At 34.5% G+C, this 22,705-nt stretch overlaps 1 protein-coding gene across 7 annotated transcripts in view; it reads left to right on the forward strand.

Annotated features, from left to right (window-relative positions):
* The window catches only part of CDH12 (cadherin 12), an 880,529-nt gene that overhangs the window by 611,846 nt on the left and 245,978 nt on the right, over positions 1 to 22,705 (forward strand). The window contains exon 1 of one of the 7 annotated variants that reach the window (XM_081053555.1): positions 17,905 to 17,956. The exons of the other annotated variants lie outside the window; for them this stretch is intronic. The gene's annotated coding sequence lies outside the window, so the exon portion shown is untranslated. Of the gene's footprint in view, positions 1 to 17,904; positions 17,957 to 22,705 lie in introns of those variants that run through there. 7 annotated transcript variants of the gene reach the window in all.

Here is a 22,705-nt window from a genome sequence, read left to right on the forward strand (position 1 = left end):
CTTTTTTCTTCTTCTTTTCATAGAAAACTGAAAATAGGGAAGGGTCCAACTACTCAATCCACAACAAAAGAAGATTCATCTAGACCCAGAATAATTTTGGGATAAATTAAAAGGATATTCAAGAAGTCAATACAGGGCTTTTCTTTGCAGACAAGGTTGTAGTTCGGCAGGAAGTGAGAAAGACTTCTCAAAAACCTCACCGATGTTTCTGAACTGAGGGTGGAGGTGGTGTCACCTAAGGGAAAAACTGGGCATGGTTTCCTTGGAACTCATCTCAGTGAGAATCTTTGGGAGCCTCAGGTCCAGGACAGAAAAGTGGTGGAGTGTTTCCCCACAGAAATTGTTAGTAGAAATGGAATACATTCTAAGGTAAGCACTTGACCAGCTGGGACTGAAGAAAACCAGCCAAAAGATGGCTGAGCAGGGAAAGGTAAAAGAAAACAAAAAGAAACAAAAAAATTAAATGGCTATACCAAAATTGAAATCTTGAAAATATAAACATTAAATAAATAAATAAATAAATAAATAAATAAATAAATAAATAAATAAATGTCATGCATCTGAAAACAGGGAGAGATATAAACCTCACACAGGAACAAATAGGACACCCTTTTAAATACACTCTTTTGTGTTTTCTTTTTTCTTTTTTATTTCTGTTTCTTTCTTTTTCTTGTCTTTTTTATTTTTGTGTTTTGTTTTTTCACTTGGAGAAAAGAATGCAGTAATACAATCACTGATGGCGGTATCACAGGGCCATATTTTATTTATCCCTTTAGCAGAAGATAGGAATAAACATCTCTGGTTTCTGTTCTGAGGGGAATAGTCACACAAGGCCTAAAGTGATAAGGGGGGTGGGGGAGATTACAAAAGAACACCCATACACATTCTGTTTGCAAAGAACAGGCGTGCACAGAAAATCATACCCAGGGAAAGATGAGTTTAAAAAGACCAGTATAGAATATGATTTATATACTAAGTAGCTAACTAACAACTAACTAACATAAAAATGAAAAAGCAGACAGAGTCTGTTCATCAAGAACACATTCCAGGAAATCAAAGTTTATTAAATTGTGCTAAATTTTGCTTTCAGTGATATCCAATAAAATATGAAAGCCATGCAGAAAGATATCAAAGGTGAGAAGAAAAGTGTACTGAGAAGGCAAGGATGTGTACAGACCTACAGGATTAAAGTAATGATAAATTACAATTACTACTGAAATTAAAAATCGTTGAAGAAATCAAGTAAAAGAAATAATGTAGTCAATTGTTTGAAGGCTTCGGTTTGGCATAAGAGAAAACTGGGTTCAGACACCAATTCTGCCATTTATTACAGGTATGAACTTGTCCAGATTATGAATACTTTCTAAATATCAGTTTTCTCATTTTCAAAATTAGAATAGTAACAGTACTTTATTAATCCGGTTGAAATGAGAATTAACATACTAAAAAAAAAGACAAAGCATTTGTTTTCATTTTAAAGTTTTCTTTTTCTTTTTGAATTTTAATTAAGACTTCTTTTTCTTTTTTTTTTTTAAGAGCAGTTTGAAGTTCACATTAAAATAGATTGGAAGGTACAGAGATTTTTTCATATACCCCCTGCATTCACACATGTAAAACCTCCCCCACTGTCAAGACCCCCACCCTCAGTGATATATTTACTATAATTGATAAATCTACATTCTCAGCCAAATTGATAATCATTAGTAACCAAAGTCCTAATTTACATTACAGTTTACTCGTGGTGTTCTGTATATTTGGACAAATGTACTCATCGTTACATACAGGGTGTTTTCGCCACCCTAAACATCCTCTGTGCTCTGCCTGTTCCTTACCTGACCCCCCTCTGCATCCAAGTCCTCATCTTCCCACTGTCTCCATCGTTTTACCTTTTCTAGAATGTTATATGGTGTGAATCATACATTAAATAGCATTTTTAGATTGGCTTTTTTTACTTAGTAATATAGATTTAAGTTTCCTCCATGTCTTTTCGTGGTGCGATAGCCCATTCTTTGCTAGTGCTGAATGATAATATTCCATTATTTGGATGGACTACAATTTATTTATCCTAATTATGAACTAAGCTGCTATAAACATCTGTGTACAGGAGTTCGTGTGGGCATTTTTTCAGTTCATCTGGGGAAATACCAAGGAACACAATTGCTGGATGGTATGGGAAGAATACATTTAGTTTTATAAGAAACCTCCAAACTGTCTTCCACAGTGTCTGTATCATCTTCTGTTCCCATAAACAGTGAATGAGAGTTCCTATTGTTCCACATCATCACCAGCATTCGATGTTGTCAGAGTTCCAGATTTTAGCCATTCTAATAGTGCGTCATGGTATCTCACTGTTGTTTTAATTTGCATTTCGTTGATGGCGTATGATGTAGAATCGTGCTGGCCTCTTTGAGGAAATTAGGAAATACTGTCTCTGCTTCTATCCTCTGAAAAAGCATGGGGAGAATTAGTATAATTGCTCCATTAAGTATTTCATAGAATTCACAAGAGAAGCAATCTAGGTCTGATACTTTCTGTTTGAAAAGTCATTAATCATTGATCTAATTTCCAGTAGATATAGACCTATTCCGATTATCTATTTTCTCATGTCTCAGTTTTGGAAAATGGTGTTGTTCAAGGAATTGGTTCATTTTATCTAGGTTATCAAATTCTTGGTCACAGAGTTGTTCATAGAATTCCTTTATTATCCTTTTAATGCCCTTGGGATTTATATTGGTGCACCTGATTTGATTTCTGATTGTACTAATTTGTATCCTCTTAGTTGTTTTTCTTAGCCTGTTTAAAACACATTGATATTATGAATTTTATTTGAAACCTTTTCGTTTCATTGATTTTTCTCTTTTGATTTCCTGAATTCAAGTCATTGATTTTCCCCCTAATTTGTATTATTTCTTCTCATCAACTTAATTTTGTTTTAATTTACTCTTTTCTTTTTCTAGTTTTCTAATGTGGAAACATAGATCATTGATTTAAAACCTCTCTTCTTTCCTGATACATGCATTCGATGCCATAAATTTCCTCTCAGCACTGCTTTCTCTGTATGATATACATTTTGAAAGTAAACACAATTTTTTTTTCTTGGCATTTCTTCTTTGACTCGTGTGCAATTTAGGAGTATGTGTAACTTCCATATTGGGGTTTTCCAGTTATCTTTCTGTTACTGATTTCTAGTTTAAATCCATTGTTGTCAGAGAGCATACATTACATGATTTATATATGGGTTTTAAAATACTAAGGTGTTTTTCACAATCCAAAATAAGGTTCACCTTAGTTAGTGTTTCATGTGAGCTTGGGAAGAATATGTATTCTGCTCTTATATGAAAAGTGTATAGGTGTCAATTATGTCCATTGGATTGATTCTGCTGTTGACACCAAGTACTCTATAATAACATAAATCAAAATTATCTTTCCTTTCTCTGTATAATTGCATTCATTTCACTTATATGTAAGCATGCATAAGCGCATATATGACCCATATATATATATATATATATATATATATATATATGACCCTTAGCAACTATATACACGTGTGTGTGTGTGTGTGTGTGTGTGTGTGTGTAGTTGACAATATTGTTAGTTGGCACTAGGGATTTCAGCTACCAGAAATGTAGTGATGGTTCAGTTCTGTACAATGCTGAAGGAAATGATATATCTCAGATTTTCTCCCTTGATTTCCTAGGGGTACAAAAGTAATCAGAGTCAGTAAGGGAAGTTTGTTACATTGTAGCTTTGCTCTCAAAAACAACAACCTTTATCTTTGTGAAATAGAGTTTTTCTATTCAAATGCAAATTACTATGACCTTTAATGGAATTTTTATTAGCATCCTTTTATTTAGAGAATAATACCAATGTTTAACCATGAAACTCTGTAATTTTCAAGCAACCTAGGGACTCTGATAGGTATTTGAAGTTATAGCCATTTTAAAATTAGAATTTACATCACATTTCTGTTTGTTTGTTTATCTGTTTGTTTTTTCCCCTGTAAATATTGTCTCTACGTGAGGGAATAAAAAAGATAATCAAGGTGTAAATATCTTGTAGTGATTGGTAGTCGCTTTTGGCTTTGAAGACATAAAGTACTGTGACAAAAACCTCTAATTTATACATTCAAAGCCATACACTGTCGGTGGGAATGCGGATTGATGCAGCCATTATGGAAGGCAGTGTGGAGGTTCCTCAAAAAATTTAGAATAGAATTACCATATGACCCAGCAATCCCTCTCCGGGGTATCTACCCAAAAAATCTGAAAACATTTATCTGTATATTAAACAGATACATTTGATCTGATGTTAATTACAGTTTTATTTATGGTGGCTAAGACATGGAAACAACGAAAGTGTCCATGATAGATCATTGATTAAAGAAGATGTGGCATATATATACAATGGAATACTATTTGGCCATAAGAAAAGATGAAATAGTGCCATTTATGACAACATGGATGGATCTTGAGATTATTATGGTAAGCAAAGTAAGTCAGACAGAAAAAGTCTAGACCCATATGATTTCTCTATGTGGGATATCAAACTGAAAGCAACAAAGGAACAAGACAAACAAGAAACAAAAACTCAGACACAGACAGTAGTTTAGTGGTTACCAGAGGGAAAGGGGGTAGTGTGTTGGAGGTGAGGGTAAATGACGTCAAATATAGGGTGATGGACGAAGAACTGACTGGTGGTGAAAACACAATGCGAGATATATATGATGCATTACAGAACTGTACTCTTAAAACTATGTAATTTTAATAACCATTGTCGCCCCAATAGATTTTAATTAAAAAAGAAAATCAAGTTCTTTTTTCAATGCAACTTAAGAAATGTAAGATTTATAAGTGTCCATCCAATATGATTTTGTTCTTTAGCAATGTGAGTACATTGAAGGCAAAAAGAATTTTGATGCTCATAACTGTACCAAGAAGAGACAGTACTTGAAATTGACCAAGATGTAGTATTTGCCTTCCTCCTGATATTCAGATCAGCATCTAATGCATACAGTCTTCATTCTCTCTGTGCTTAATATATTGATTAGGAGCCAAGAGATTCACATAAAAAGTGAAAAGACAGTCTTACTACTATTTCTTCATCCTGATGGTTACTCTTATCACTGTTCCCACTGTCAACACTCAACTTTATGATTACAATTATAATTCCCCAAAACAGAACATTTGGGTGTGGCCTGCTAAACCACTTCACACCCAATTTTTCTTTATGGTAATGGGAAAAGCTATGAGGGTGATGGGAGTACTACCTTCCTTAAAGAAGCTACATTTGACATGCTCTGAGAACATATGATATCATAGTAGAGGTCAGAGAAGAGAAGAGAGAGGGATTAATTACGAAGTAGATGTAAGTTGTGTTTAAGCTAAAGAAAGAGAAATAATATTGTTTGGAAATATAGTGGTGAGAGTTCCTTGATTGTAGAGAATAAAAAAAAAAGCAGGAATTTTAATTAAAAAATGCACTGTTTTATTTTTAAAAGGCATATAAGTAAAAAGAGTCAATACACTATTTGCAGTTTTGAAGTCAATCTTAAAATTTTCAGTGTTTAAATGCATTTATGAAGCGGCCTCTGCAATGCTCTCATTGTGGTGTAGAGTAAGTAGTCTAGGACAGGACCACAAAAGATCCCCGTGACTTGTAGTGAGATGGTGGCTGTAGAGATCAAGTTAATAAATGGACCTGAGACATGTGGGGCCTAAATCAACAGTCTGGGTGATGGATTGGAATTGTATTTTATGAGAGAGAAAGTGGTAAAGAATGATTCGCATAAGTGTAAGTTAGGTGGTTTCTGGCAGGTGCAGCTACTTAGATGAATATGAATAATAATCAGGACGGAGCACTAGGTATGAGTGAAAAAAATCAAGGTTTTGTTGTGAAATATTTCTGCTTTTTGTGGCTGTGTATCTAAGTACATATACTAAATAATCAGTTAGACATCTTGACCTATATTTCTTAGGAAAGAATTGAAGAAGCTACAGGACAGTGGCTTGATTCTATGTGATTCTGAGTTGGGGACTCTAAGTATGAATCATTTTCCTACCATTTTCTAGATATATGATTACGGACACATTATTTAGAGTACTGGTGCACTATTTCTCTATTCATCAGATCAGAATAATGACGGTGCTTAAACTTACTGAATTATTATAAGAATTAAGTGTTGTAATATATGTAAAATTAGGTCCATAAAAATATTCAATAAGAAAACTTGCTATTATTGTAATCAGTATTATCGTTATTATTACACTTATTAATGTGCTTATTGTCCACCTGACATGCTGTTATCTCAAGATCAGGGGTTTGTCTCATTTATCTTTGTTGTTCTCATGTGACCCAGCACTTAATTACTTATTAACATTTATGGATTAAATTGAATGGCATTTCTGCTCATCGTTTCAGAAGTGGATTCCATCCAGCTTTTTAAATCAAAGGCTACTAATCCATAACAATAATATCCTCTCTTAGGGAATAAAATAGTCCTTGGATTCTGAAACACACATTCCAGAACTTGATTTTATACTCTGGTTCATTAAAGGTTTTTATACATTGCTGATATAAAAAATTTCCACAGATGGAGTGACTTAAAACAACACTCATTTTGACCTCACAGTTGTGTAGAGTGGAAGTCCAGCATGGCATGGCAGATGCTTTGCTTAAGGCATCTCTGGGTTCAAAGGTACTGGCCGGGGTGGCACTTCTCTCTGCCTCAAATTCTTTTCCTAAACTCACTGGTTGTTGGAAGAACTCAGTTCCTTGTAATTGTAGGACATGTGTTCCCATTTCCTTGACACATGCTCCCATTTCATTCTTATGTTAACAATAATATGTACTATCCTGATGCTTTGGATCTGACTAACTCCTCTGCCACATGTCTCAGACTTCCACTTCTGCAGGAAGGGGGAAGAAAAAAATGTTTTTAAGGGCTAGCTCGATTAGATTGGCCCTGCACATGTAATCCAGTGTGATTTTCCTAATTTTAAAGTTAACTGATTAGTAATTTTGTTACACCTGGAAAATCCCTTTTGCCATTTAATATAACATTTTCATGGCTATAACACCGGGGGGTAAAATCATGGGAGCCAAAATTCTGCTCATCCCAATCACAACCCAAGGTTATAATAACTATAAAAAGCAAATGATGCCATCCTCGATTTCAAATTTGTAACATTTCTAATGGGTCCAACAATCACAGGTAAACAGGTGTTTCCCTAATACTATAGCCAATGTATATAAACTAAACTGGCTAACTTATGAACAGAAGGTACAAACATAATACAACCGATTACAAAAAATGGTGCTACTAATCTTAGAAGGTAGATTCTGATCCTTATCATATACTTTTTTGAAACTGAGTAGAAATATATGTTTGTAGTTATCTGAATGTTCTAAAAACATTGAGAATAAAGGACAATTTCTAAAACAAAATTAAACCATCCAAGGAACAAAGCTCTATGTCATAAAATAACTGTTGTGGAAACAGACAATGTGATCTTGTAGCTAAAATGCATAGCGGTACATGTATAAAAGGCATCCTAGGAGATAACTGAAAGTCTTGTTGTCAATATTATCAAGAGTATGAAGACTTGATAGCATTTGAATGCTATCGAATAGTATCTATGTAAATAAAAGAATGTTTGCCTGCGTGGTTAGAGGAGAATGTAGGTTACCCGGGGATCTACAGAGGGAAACCAAGATGTAAACTTTAAGCCTTTTTGTTTCTGGATTGTTAGCCTCAAGATTGTTCTACAGAGATTTGCAATCACTGCAACAAATAGATAAAGCTTAAAAATCTTCCCGTCTTTGTTGTTAAATCCACTGAGTTATTTTCTCTGGGAGTCATTTTGTTTTTTATTCTTAAAAGAAAGGTGATATACACACTTTTATTTGATTTCTCCCTTTTAAGAGACAGATAGTATGCAATTTTTATTAATATCTTGGATTGTCTTTTGTGTGGGTCCATGTGAAGGAAGAAACTGATATAATGTGCCTTCAAATAGAACGCTTACAGACACTAATTCCGTATATGGAAACCACAGCACCACTCTTCCAAAAATCTTTAGCAACAATACAAAAAAGAGCATTTTACTATTTTAATTTTTTTTAAGCAACAAATGGCAGAATGTACAGCAGTTTTCATGGTAACAGTTACATTTTTTTCTTCTTCTCTATGTAGTAAGCAAACTACTTAACAATTAAAAAAATCAGCTTTTTAGTTCTTTTCTCTAGAGATATAATCCCCTGTGATATTTTTTATAGTTAGACATATTTTATAGGTATAAACAATTGTCTAAAGTATAATCAAAGGCAAGATAGTATGTGCGCTGAATAAAGACTTAAGATACGTTTATATATCATTAGGAAATGATCATAGAGAACATGATAGATTTTATATTATGTAGAAACAGCATAGAGAGCAAGATTTTCAAGTATATTCTGTACTATATTCACACCCATCCAGGAAAAAAAATAAAACAAACAACAACAACAACAAAAAAAAACATTCAGACTATTTGAAGCAGTGGAAATTTCAATGCAAGAAATCAATAACAGGAAGTTAAATAGTTGAGAAACGAACAGGTATAATCAAGAAGCCTAACAAAAAGCTACCACTAGTGTTGTCTGCAGGGACAATGGGGGAAATGTTTTATTTCCAAAGCTCTGAGACTGAGCCACCCAATGAGCACTTCAACCCAAGAGATGTCTCTGCAGACTTGAGCTCGCTGCTGGAGATGCCACCTGGCTTGGTGTTGGAGAGGAAGAAATATTCAGGCTTTTCCTTCTTGCTCTCAAAAGTCCCTTTGATGCTTTTGATTGGCTGAAGGCAGAAAGGGCAGTCAATGGATAGTATCCCTGCAAATTAGGCCACCGTTCATCCCAGCCAAACAGAAGGCAACAAGAGTCAGGCTATGAATAGCCCTGAGGTCATCAGGCTAAAAACAAAAAAGCCATAGCTAATGAATCTTCTACCACACTGCCAACAAGCTACCCATGACACATTGTTTAATATTAAAGTATAGTCTTTATCCCCCTTCCAAAACAATATGTTTTCTCTTCTACTCCCTCTCTTGATGACTCAACTTACTCAGCTATAAAATAAAACGTCATCACGGGAGAGAATGTTTATAATATTTAAAATCCATAAAAAATATATATTACAATGTTTTATGAAATTATATCTTGCTGAAAAATACTGTAACCTAAGACATGGTACCTAAGTTAAGTTAATCCAGGCTAAAATACATAGGAAATTACATTTAATAAAATGAGAATATCTAAAAATTAGAAATAACACATACTGTGGAATGTTAGTATTGGTTTACTCTGGATAGTGAGAGTAAAAGAGTGATTTATATGTCTATATATTCTACTTCTTGCTATGTTTTTAAAGTTTCTAAAATGAACATGAATTGTTTGATAGACAAATAGAGACAAAAACAAAATGGTAATTATATTCGATCTTAGTATTTGTGTGTTTGTGTATATGTTCTTGATTTTATTGAAGTTCTATTAAGGGGCACTATATAACACTTTGTATAATAAATATTAAGCAAAGGAGAGATACTGCTGAAAACTAGTGCTGAAAATCACATGGCAATATAGTTAGTTGGATATTTGTTCTTTTAGACCCAGGTCTTCACCTCCCCCTGAGGAAAACAGCTCATGGGAAAGCCAAGAGTAAGTGAACGATTATTAACATAGAAATGACACCTGCATGACCTCAGAGGGAATTGTAATAAATAAAATAGAAAAATACCGGAGAATATGAGAAATTTTTCTATTTTGCTATCTATTGGAATGACTGCTTCTTTGGTTATAATGTAAAGTGAATATGAAAATAACCACCACTACCCTTTATGGAAGGCTCATTCTGTGCCATGAATGGTGCTAATCTCTTTTCACATAATTCTCTCACAACACTAAAAGCTAAAAAAGTTCTATTAAATTGTCTCTTTAACAGAAATGGATGTTTAGAGAGATTTACCAAGAAATAGTAAAACACTTGCATGAAGTTAAACCGCCCAAAACTTAGAATGTGTAGTCAAATCCAGGTTTTAACCTCAAAACTTTGTTTTGACCACTAACCTGTGCGGTTCCCTGACACCATACTAGAAAACTTGGGTAATTATTTTAATAAATATTTTGATCAAGCTTTGCTGAGCTTGGAGATCTATAGCACGGGTTTTGAAAATGTTTTTAAATGTAATCAGGAGTTGGGGTAGGGGAAAAGCTGTGATAGGCCATACAATGATCTAGGTTACAAAATATAGTAAATTGAGGAATTAGGGTTACATAAATCAATTGATCTTTTTGTTTAAATCACTTTATGTTTGGGTTGGTGGCTCATGTCATCATCCAATTAGAAAACATAACTGAATCTATAGCTTCCTGTGTGTTGTAAGAGTAGTCAAGTCTGGAAAATGTAACAAAGAGAAATGTTTGTGTGTGTTTGTATACTTGTTTGTACACACACATGAATGCATCAAAAAGAACAGCAACTATATATATAGAATGAAAAACTAGACTCCTGTCCAGAGGAAAATGTATCCCAGAAATATCAAAAATTCTTATGTTAGAGTGTCTTTTAGGAAAATCCAGGCAAAGTAATTAATTGTAGTTGGAATTCCTCTTTTTTTTTAAGAACAAAAATATTTGATCTAACATGTACATTTAAGTCTCTTTTCAAATTAACAGAAAGAAAATAAAGAGGCCAATCTACCTGATACTCTTGAATGCTCTCTCAATACATTGATACAATAATCTTATAGGGAATTACCCAAAGAAAAAAAAATAAGTAATATTAAATCAATTTTTACATCTCATTATAATTTTAAAATGAATTCTAGAATTGAATATGTATGTAATCCAGTCAAGTACATGTACGTTTACTTACCCAGAGTCATTTATTTCAAACAGTTCCTTCATAACAATTGTAGTACTTGTGTGTGTATTTATGCATTTGAAGTTTTAAACGTATTTGATAGCTTTGGAGGAACTTTATCTTTGCTTCTCATAGGTACGTAAAAGCTTCCAAAGGCAGTCCATCTTTCAACTAGTAAGAGCCTAAATGTCTTATTGACAGTACATAAGCAAGATGTGTATTAACAAAAATGACTTTTGGGGTGGCACGATTACCATGCAAAGTGTTGGACAATATGAAACATCTCTTGACCAAAATTGAGAACAGATGGTGAATAAGTATATTATATAAAAGTGCAACTGCACAGGGAATATTTAAGTGGGCAGAATGTGATTATGTAAATGAAAAATTTACTTGTAACCAAGAGTGCCAAATACATAGTGAAACTCAAATTGAATTATTCAACAAAGTATAGAGAATGTTCCTGGATTTATGATCATTGCCTAAATGGTTGGTCCTTGGAAAAATGGGGAAGCAGCTACATTTGATCCACATTTGCCTTACCTAAACTTTTAACATCTTCTTTATTGTAGAAAAAGGGATGACTTTTAATCATATTTCTCTCATTTCTATAGCTTCATTTTATCAGTGTTCTTACTTGTCAGGTCACTATTGTCATCTTAGAAAACATCTTGACAAAGAATACACATTCAGTCATAACATGAATGCTATCTGAATGGCGGTATTACTTGAAAAGAGATCCAAGGAAAAGGGCAATGGATAACTACCATTGCTTCCTGCATATTGTGATTTATAAGAAATATGTATCTGGTCATTTCTATGACCGAAATATATTTCTAATATATATTTGGTCTTCCACAGTTCCTGGCTCTCATTTCTGAAAAGTTTTGGAATTTTCTGTGGTGAGACCCATAAAGAGGTCTATTGCTATGTTAATGTGTTGACTTTTGGACCACACCTAAGGATGGGAGCTGGTTGCCAGGAAAACCAACTTTGTGATTAGAGTGTTGGAACTTAAATTTACACTGTCAGACCTCCAGGGAGGGGAAAGCAGATGGATAGTGAATTGCTAGGGGTAAATGATTTAATCAATCAGCAATCCCAGAATTGTTTGGTGATATGGGGGGTTGGGGGCGGAATCCCCTACACAGCTATGGAATTGGTTTTGGAACCATATTACTCACCAATTGAAGAAAATAACAGGAATAGAATGACTTAGGAAACATTTTGAAGTATTCAGACTATGTGATGTAGTTGAGTAACTATTACAATTCTCTGTGATAAATCTATGTTTATACACTTTTGATAATCTAAGGAATTCCTTCCAATGCTACAATAAATACAATATATTTGTTTTTGATGTAGGCAGAGTCTCAAACATTCAGAGTTCAGACTGTGTAATGGATTTTCTCTTAATTACTGTTAAGACAGTGTGAGATTTTAATCTACTTGAAAGCTAATGTGTTAGCTTGGTACAGTTTCATAGATGCTGTTAGAAGGCATGCGACTCACGAGTCAGAGACACTGTACTTAATTACTCACAGAGACAGCAATAGCCAGGACATCAGCATTTTCTTGTGCCATTACCTGAACCTTGAATCCCATAAGGTGATGTGAAAAGAACCAAGTACCACGTGCACACACAGGTTGTTGAATTATGGGCAGCAACCCCTGAACTTAGGAAACTTGAATCATTTATAATGGGCAATAAACAGCTTGACTTTTGCTCTGGAGGGAAGTATTATTTTGATCTCTCAAGCTTGTAAGTAGATCTGCCCTTTGACCCAGAGAAATAGCCCATCTCTATCTTTTACCCTTGAAAAATGATCAAAAAGGGCAGTCAGTGTCTCATTTGCAAGCTGTGCAGAAACACAAGAGATGCCTTGACAACCGTCATTCTCAAATTGAAATATCCTAAACCATACTATGAAGTATGATAATCGGCCCCTTGAAAAGTAGGCAGCATTTTTCCGCACATTTTAATGATGCTTTTTTTTTTATCAAGTATTTGACTCAAAATAGTGTGTTAATTGTTTGGTAAAATATGTATAAACTTTGTTTAAATCATGCTTTCTAAAATCTAAAAATAATTACCTTAAGTTGGTGATGTGTTTTTATTTTTAAGATTAATATAGTACCAGTATATAAAATTTCCATTATCTTAAGGTAGTTCCTAAATAAATATTGATAAATGCTTCAAATCCCTTCCAAATTTATCGTGAGGTTAATGTGACATAAGACTTGTTACAGAGGAGACTTTCACAGACTGTCATCATTTGTCATCTGTGTTATCACTCAGGATGACATTTCTCTGACAATGAAATCACTCCATCTCTAAGTGTTAGACTCTGGGCTTAGTTGCTCACATAATGAGGCCCTAGCTAGTTCATTCTCTTTGTCAGACCCCAGGTGTATAAAACTAAGTCAATAATATGCTTCATGCCATGGCTCACTAACACCATCACCCAACGAAATGCCTCTCACTCTTTATATGATCTCCCTTCAGCTCTCTTCCATGGCTTCACATGTCTAGAAATAGTTATTCAAGAGCATGTTATGTGGGTCCTTCCAATCCTATTTTCAAGCTTCACCTTAGATAGTGCCCTAAATATATTGGTATCATTTTATGTTTTCCTGATTCTTATATTGCAGACATTATTTTTGTTAAAAATATGTTCCCGTTCTATGCTTTTTTCCCCTCAGCGTTATTGTTCTGAGATCTATTTGCATTGCTACATGTTGCTACATGTAAATCTAGTTTATTACTTCTGATTGCTTTATACCATCTCATCTTACGCCTGTAACACATTTTACATCCCTGGCACTGTAGTGATACACAGCTATGTGACTCCTTCTCTTTGCTACCCAGAAACAACAGAGTGATAAAAATCTTCATGATACCTCTCTAGTAGTCACCATACTGTATACACATGAATTACGGCTAAATTAATTAAATAATAATCACTAATGAAGGGCCAGTACCCTTTACATTATCACTCATTCCCTTTGTTTCAGATCTTTTCATTGCATATTATTATGAATTTCTTGTGAATATTTTTTTATATATCAAAGTTTTTTAGCATAATTTTTAAAAATTTTACTGAGGTAATTAATCTTTCTGTTTTGGTATCACATGGGATTGAGGCCCTTGTACATTGACGATACATAGCCTTGTTCCCATCTATGTACCCACAATATTAAGCCTCTAAAGCACCTTGGTCTTTTTAAGAAGAGTAGAAACGTGCTGCTGGGGCATGTCCTACAGGCTATCTTTGACAGACATTGTGATCTTGGATTGGGCTTGCAACAGGCTGGGACTCAGTAGAGTAGATGGCTGGGAGGAATGGAAGGATCCAGGACTACACAAGATCAAGTCCAGCGGAAATAAGAAAAAACCTCCCAGTTGCCTCTCTTACTATCTGCATGATGCTAGAAGTTTCACCTATGAGATCTTTACTCCTCTAATTTCCAGATTTTATTCCTAGTAGGATTCATATAACTTTGATAGGCATGTCTTCTCACAATGTATGAAATTGGTGCCGCTATGCATGATAACACCTGGAGGAGTAAGAAAGAGGCACATACCCATATTTGAAGGTTATCTACTAGATACATAGTTCTTTTTGTTGTTGTTGTTGGTGGTGGTGGTGGTGGTAGTGGTGGTGGTGATGGTGTTGTGTGCATGTGTGCAAGTTGTAGGAGGGTCTTTCTTTTCTGGAGTATGAATTGCTCTTTGACACTTTCTCAACTAGGACCAATGGAGGCCTGGAGCCCTTAGGATAGGAAGGGCTGAATCACACTGAGTCTCAGATTCCTACTCTATAAAATATGCATGATAAAAGATTAGGGATTTTTGTAAGCATTAAATGACTAATAAAGTTTTTAAAAGAATGCCTAGAATGTAGTCAAATTCAGTAAATAAATTCAATAAATATTATTATATTATAACATCATTACATATAGTAGTTCATAAATATATTAGAACAATTGGTACATCTAAATGTTCACATTGATAGCTGAATACCTACCTCATTCTGTATGTTAGAATAAATTCCAAGAGTCAACTCACCTTCCATCACCATATATTTGACCCCATTTACCCTCTTCTACCATACCTCTCCCCTGTTACCCTCTAGTAATCACTAAACTATTCACGTATCAGTGAAATCCTATGGTTCTCCACTTTTTCTGTGTGACTTATTTCACTTAGCATAATAATCTCAAGATCCATCCATTTTTGTCTCAAATGGCACTGTTTCATCTTTTCTTATGGGAGAATAGTATTCCATTGTGTATATATACCACACCTTCTTTATCCAATCATCTACTGAAAGAGACTTTAATTAAAAAAAAAAATAAAGAGAAAAAACATACAAACAAAAAAATATTCCAAGAATATCAAAGAGTTATGTAACAAAAGAAATAGAGTACTAGATGAAAACATTAGAAACCAGACACAACACTCACAAGTCTTTGCAAAGAATAACCAATTTGACTGCAGAAATTTAAAATGTCAAGTGTTGAAATAATCCAAAAATTAATGAAAACATGTGCTAACTTTGAAATTATATTCACAACATATATGACCAACATGATGTAGTACCTAAAACACTCTGAATGTTGTAAAAGAAGATATATTAGCCTGTAATGGGTTGACATGTGTGGCCCTTCTCAAAAAAACAAAAACAAAACAAAACAAAAAAAAAAATAGTATGTTGAAGTTCCCCAGTACTTCCGAATGTGAACTTATTTGGAAATAATCTTCATAGAGTTAATCAAATTAAACTGAGGTCATTAGGTGAGGTTTTAATTCGACACAACTATTGCCTTTATTAAAAATGGTGGAAGTGTGGATACAGATTGACAATGACACATTATAGAGGGAAGGCAATGTGAAAATACAGGAAGCGTGTTATCGATAAGCCAAGGAACTCCTGTGGCTACCCGAAGCTAGGAAAGAGACATGAACATATTGTCCCTCATAATCCTCAGAAGAAAGTAACCTTCTTTATACCTTATTTTCAGACTTCTAGTTTCCAGAAATGTGAGATAATACATTTCTTTTGGTTAAGCCACCCAGTCTGTGGTACTTTATTTCTGCAGCAATAACAAATTAATACGTCTCACTGAAAACTGGACAAAATCAATAACAGACAATTAATTACAAATGAAAACCAAATACTGTAATAAAGTGGAAGATGAGAAGACTCTGAGATGCTTTATAAAGTCTAATTGAAACAGCTTTTCATACAAACACACACACACACACACACACACACACACACACACACATATATATTAACCTATTACTAGATTGGTAAAGATCAAAAAGTTTGGAAATGAATATTTTAGAAAATAAGGAGTTACAAGTTCTCATATACTTTGGGTGGGAGTGTAAATTGATGCTTTTACTTTGGAGGGCAATTTCGCCAGACATTTCAAATACACACATTTCTGATCCTAACAGGAGAGATGTTCAGTTGTAAAGAAATTCAAGATATACTCTTCCTCCCTATGCAGCTTTGAAAATAATAAAGCTAGTTTTTAACCTAATTTTCTTTCTTCCCCTCTCCCTATCTTCCTCCCTAGGGCTCTCATTTAATCTGACTCCAAATGAAATAACATCTCTTTGCAAATATATACGTCACAAAGACTAGGTAACATACAGAAATGAATACGCGTATTTCCCAAATTGGATCCAAAACCATTTAAGATGATACTAATTTTTATATGATCTAATTCAAACATCAGCCAAGAACTAGCAATTGTTATTTGATAGCCAAACTTTTAAAAAGTACTTTTGTAATATATTTACAAAGATAATAGGTAATGACCTATTGTGTATGTAATACAATGAAAGTGCTATGTCTGTCCACTTGCGAGGTTTCAAAAACTGATTAATTAGCTTCTCAATCTATCTAAAGCAGTAGGTTTGCCATTAAATTTTTTCATAGCATTCCATTGTGAGTTCACCTAAATTATGGCCTCATCAGGGACTGTTTCTTTGTTTCGTTTCAATGAATGGTACCGTTACAAATGCATTATTGATTTTTCTTTAAACAATAATAATACAAAGTGCAATAGCTTGACAAACTTATGTTTATTGCCAAAAACATGACTTGACAAGCAGCTGTGACTTCCTTTTCTTACATAATACCATTATTTTATATCCTTATGTGTCATCGATGTTTCATTTGAATAAACATTCAATTTGAAATAATGTTATATGAAGTAAGTGGAAAATATAACTTTCTGATTAAATGAGAAATAGGAATACTATGTTATTTTTACTGCATTCTACACATAACCTTCAATACAGAATCAGTGACTTTGAAAGCCTAGAATTACCAAGACTTTTTAACAGATTTATTAATCTGTAAATAAATTAATTTTGTGGATTTTTATCAATTGTTTAATAAGTAACACGTAATAAACTGCATAAGAAGTGTAAGGATTCCGGTGAAAGTAGAGTGGGAATGCAGTGCAATATATGAAATTAAAGAACAGCTTAGCACCTGTCCATGTCAATATTCATTTGTGTGTTCACACCAGCAAATAGAGGGCAGTTTATTTATCATTTGAGAAAATCTGTGCTGAAGAGCAGCTGCGCACCTGCTAAGATCCCCACAGACCCCATCGTGTAATGGTTACCTATAAAAATGAGAGCTACCTGCATCATCTCCTAGAGTTCAATGTTAATGTAGTTTTCACCGATTTGAAGAACATGACAACTCCTGAGAAAGAAAGAGACAGGGTGAAAGAAGATAATAATAATAATAATAATAATAATAATAATAATAATAACAACAACAACAACAATAATAATAATAGAAATGGTGTTAGCTATGCTTCTTGATACCAGATACATCAAGATTTAAGATGAGAAGCTGCTGTGGAATTATGTTTTTTGTTGTTTTTTCTGTCACCCATCTGGCGTGTCTAAGTGCTGAAAGTCAGGGCAGGCATCTGCTTAAAGACTGCATTCATCAATCATAGGAATAGGAGATATGCACAAGTCCCACTGGTGACATTACTTCAGATCCTCTAATGATGTAGGTCAGTGCATTTTGGTATCTATTCCTTACTCTGGGGTGTGGTGTGTTTCCTGCTGTATGTAGAAGAGTACCTCCACTTTCAAAGCCAACAACAGACATTATTTGAAAGCGCATACCTCAATTACAAAGAATAAACTTTGGCTACGGATGGAGGAAGCTCCCTGGGCAGCATAATGTCTTATTTAATACCTGTGCAGATTCCAAAGTTTATTTTAAAACATTGTATGTATTTGAAAAAGAATTAAACAAACATAATGTCTTATTGACCTAGAGGGTCTGACGCCGATAACCAATTATCTGTGACTTTAAAGATACCTTTCCACTGTACCTCTTGAAATGTACTGTTCGAAGGATCTTCAGATTTAGGGGTCAGCAAACTCCGTCTTTCTGGCCAAATCCCTTTCCTGCCTGGTTTTGTAAATATGGTCTTATTGGAATACAGCCAGCACCATTTGGTTACATATATTTTGATGACTCCTCTCAGGTTCCAATGGCAGTGGTGGGTTCTTATGACAGAGACCCTGCGGCCCACAAAGACTAAAATATTTTTATCTGATTATTTTATATAAAATGTTTGCCAATCCCTGAATTATAACATAAATAGACAACTGTCTGATATGCAGAGCCCAGTTTCCTCATCTACAGTTTGTAGAATTACGTCATTTGTACAATTTTTTTGGAAATAATATTTTACAACTTTCTTTGATTATAAAATTAAAAAAATGAACACTTTTTTTTGTTTTTTCCTAATATGTTTTTTCACAGGCCTCACTTTTTGACACCTTCTGTTCTATTTATTTTTTTAACTGTCTCCATTTACATTTAACAATCCTTGTAAACATGGAAAATCCTTCTAGACATAATTGAAGCCTAAGATAGATTTGACTGTTGTCCACAGAAACACTAGATGTACAACACCTTTCTTATTCTGGGAAAATAAAAGAGCCAAAGTGGACTTTCTGATTTTCATAATAAAAATATTAGTTATTTGAATAAATAACACAATTGATCTACTTTGGAGATAATACCCTAGTTGAATATTGTAGCAAAAGAAATAAAGAATAAAGTTCACGTGGCACAACTTGACCTTGATAAATAATATGTGATTCTCAACAGATTAAATAATTGATTTATAAATAAAATATGTTGCAATAAGTGAAATTATAGAATAGTTACCAAAAGAAGAAAAAAAAACATTTATGTGGTATATAAATGACAGCAGGGCCATAAGATACAAGGATATTTTAAAAAAATCAAGAGTACAATACAGTAATTAAAATTTAAATAAGTATATATATAAATGGTTTCAGTTGTGTAATATTTGTATATTACATACATAAGAAAGATGGGAAGGAAGTGTACCAAATGTTAGTTGTTGTTTTTTTAATTTATTGGGGTGACAATTGTTAGTGAAATTACATAGATTTCAGGTGTACAATTTGAAAAATTAGAATTCAAATGCCATTCAAGGTCCTGAATATATTTCTCATTTCCTTCAAATAAGTTACAAGAAAAACTTCTCTGGTCTTTCATTTAAGGTTTAGTAATCAAAAAAACATTTGAAAAATAATAAATTATATTTTATTTGAGAAAAATATTTTCTTGGCTTTTAGAAATCCAATCAATAGCTTCATAGCCTGTATTATTTGTGTGTCTTGAAATCAGTGCTGATATGTATTTGGCTCATCCCCATGCATTTTTATGTCCATTAACACCCTCCAAATTAAAACCTATCTTCAAAATCTCCTTTCCTCTCTCCCTTTCCCCCACTCTGACCCTCCTACCCAGGTCCCATGCTGCCTGCCCCCTCACTACCATGAGGGTCTCTTTGTCATTGCTTTCTTCCTTATGTGCATTCCTCTTAGAAATACAGTTTGTATAAATCTCAGCCTCATTTCCCCACTCGCACATTCAGTCTTTCTGAAATTCTGGTGAATAACAACACTCCATTAATTATTGGTATTATTTAATTCTTTGTGGTGATCCATAATGAGCAGTGTGATATTTATTTTGGCAACCAATGGGCTCTTTTGTTTACAGTAGGTCAGATTCCTCTGGGGCTTTTGTAAAGGTACATATTTTTACAGCTTTAGTCTATCAAATAAATCAAGGCATGGATTCAGACCCCTCTTTCGCTCAAGTTCACTGCCTACAGTAATAATTAAGGGATGTACTGTCTTTTTGTGTTGAAAGAAAACCATACATATTCAATTCCTACTGAGCCAAAATGTAACATAGATGAAGCAAATGTGGGACTATCTCCAGACCAAATGATTTCTGTAAAAAATTAAAGGACTTATACGTGCCTAGGTGATCATGTTCATGTTGAAAACCTGAGGCACTAGCAGTGGTCATCAGTGGGCATATCTTGAACATGAGCCATACTTAAGTATTGAGGCAGATTCTGATCACCATATAAAATATATTATATGCATTGGGACACTGCTTGACTCAGTTTACTTCTAGTAGGAAAGGCAATTTCAGTTCCCCTAATTATAGTCCAAAATCTGAGTATGAAGGCTACATTTGATCTTTTTTTTTTTTTGGTAATAGATTTAGTATGATTGATCTAACTTCCATGCCACACAATTCACAGATGTAAACTATGCAAGTTAAGGTCCCATTAATATAGTCTCATGATTGTACATCTATCACCACAATCTAATTTTAGCACATTGTTGTTTCCCCCAAAGAAGCCCAGTAATCATTCCACACATTGCACATATACCAGCCCTAGGCAACCATTAATCTACCCTCTGTCTTTGTGTATTTGCCTAGTATGTGCATTTCACATAAAATAAAATATGTGTGTGTGTGTGTGTAATTTTGTGACTAGTATTGTGCATTTAACACAATATTTTTTTAAAGTCTGTCCATACTGTAGCACATATCAGTACTTTCTTACTTTTCAGTACCAAATAATATTTCATTGTGTGATATCCTATAAACAAGCTAAAGATGTCCCCTAGATTGTTTATTTCTTCACTGCAGGCTCACACCCATGAATTCAAAACCCCATGTTTATAATAACTGCTTTAAAGTCATTGTCTTCTAAACCCACCATTTCGGCCCTTTTGAAGGCCAATTTGTCTGCTTTTTTTTTTTTATTTTTTTTTCCCAATGTTGCTTTGCATGTCACACAATTGTTGCAAACTTCACTTTATAAATTATATATATATTCTATAATATATTCTAACAACAGTGGATATTGAGCCTCCAATCCCCTCCTCTGGGGGTTGTCCTTGTTCTTTGCTTGATCATTTATTTGTTCAGTGAATTGTATGAGCCCGTTTGGAAACATCTGTTACAGACAATGTGCAGCCTTGATTGTCCATACTCAGATTTGTTTTCTTACTTTGATCTTTGAACCTGGCACATGTGGTATTGACCCTGCATTGGCATAAAGCCACCTATGGGTCAATGGCTGTGCTTAAGTCTGATTAGCCAGTTGGATTTTTAGCCTCTACTATTGGAGATATGTGTGACTTGCAGGCTGCTATTACCAATCAGTGAATTTGCATGTTTTGTGTGTGTTCCATATCTCACTGGGGACTATTCCTTTAAAGGTTTTTATTCTAATTGCTCCTCAGAGGGCACAGGTTTGTGGATACATTCATTTTCCTAGGCAGCAAGGGACTAGTATAATTTTTAAGCCTGGCTTCCTAGGAGATACCCTGGGTCAGAGTAGCTTGCTGCTCAGTCAGCATTTGGTATGAAGTTGTAAGTAAGCGTCTTGCGTCAGTGAGGCTCCTGACTGTGTTGGTGGGTCTGGTGCAGCCCGAAGACTCCTTTCACATCGGCTTCATTCTCTCAGTGATCGCTAGGGAATGAATACAGCCTAGCATATGTTCACATCCTACTGATCACCGGAGTCAACGGATCCCAAAGGGCTCTTCTTGGTTGTCTTTTTGCCGGATTCTCTCTATTAAACCTGACTATTCTCCCATGTTGCTTGTATCATTGATCTACCAAGATCCTCATAATCGATCTCCACCAAGATCTCCATTGTTCCCAATAATATCTTTAGACAAGGGGTTCACATGATGTTCAAAACAAGTGTGTTCTCTCAGACAGAGCTGTGGAGCTCTTTATTCTTGTGGCCTTCCTTCCTTATGGGAAGAGTGTCTGCACCAGTGCAACTGAGCTGGGAGCAAGAACCTGCTGTCCTGTAGTGCCACCCTCACTTTGCAAGTGGGCATTGGTGGAGGTGGGAAGTAGCAGACCTGGTCTTTTCAGTTTGCAACTACAAATGTAGACTCTTTGTCCCACAAGTGAGCTATTACGATGATTTGTCCCCAGTATTCTCAACCTGCTGTGTCTGAAGTAGAATTTTCACTCTATGAGTGGGCACTCATAGAGGGGTGAGAAAAGAGGCCTGGTCTTGTCTACTACATCTATACTTGAAATAGGTATATTCTGCAACACAGGGATGGGTTGGGGGAGGATGAGAAACACCATTGCCAGCCTTTCCTTCCCCAAATAAAACCATAGCTTGAGATTAGGATCTGGGTAAAGAGGGAGCCTCCAACTTCTTGACTTTGCCTGACCAGAGAATAGAGCTTTTGTAACACAGAGTTGGGATATATAGTTTTAAAAATAGCATCTAAAGAAGCAGGTCATGGCTCAATGTCATATGCCCTTGCTGTTCTTACCAAGATTGAATAGATTTCATTGAATGAATGTTTCTCCTTTTGCTGTATACACTTAGGACAGTTTCCAGCAACTTTAAATGATTGTTTTTAAGTAAAAT

This window comes from Rhinolophus hipposideros (assembly GCF_964194185.1).
Source record: "Rhinolophus hipposideros genome assembly, chromosome: 7".
Taxonomy (NCBI): domain Eukaryota; kingdom Metazoa; phylum Chordata; class Mammalia; order Chiroptera; family Rhinolophidae; genus Rhinolophus; species Rhinolophus hipposideros.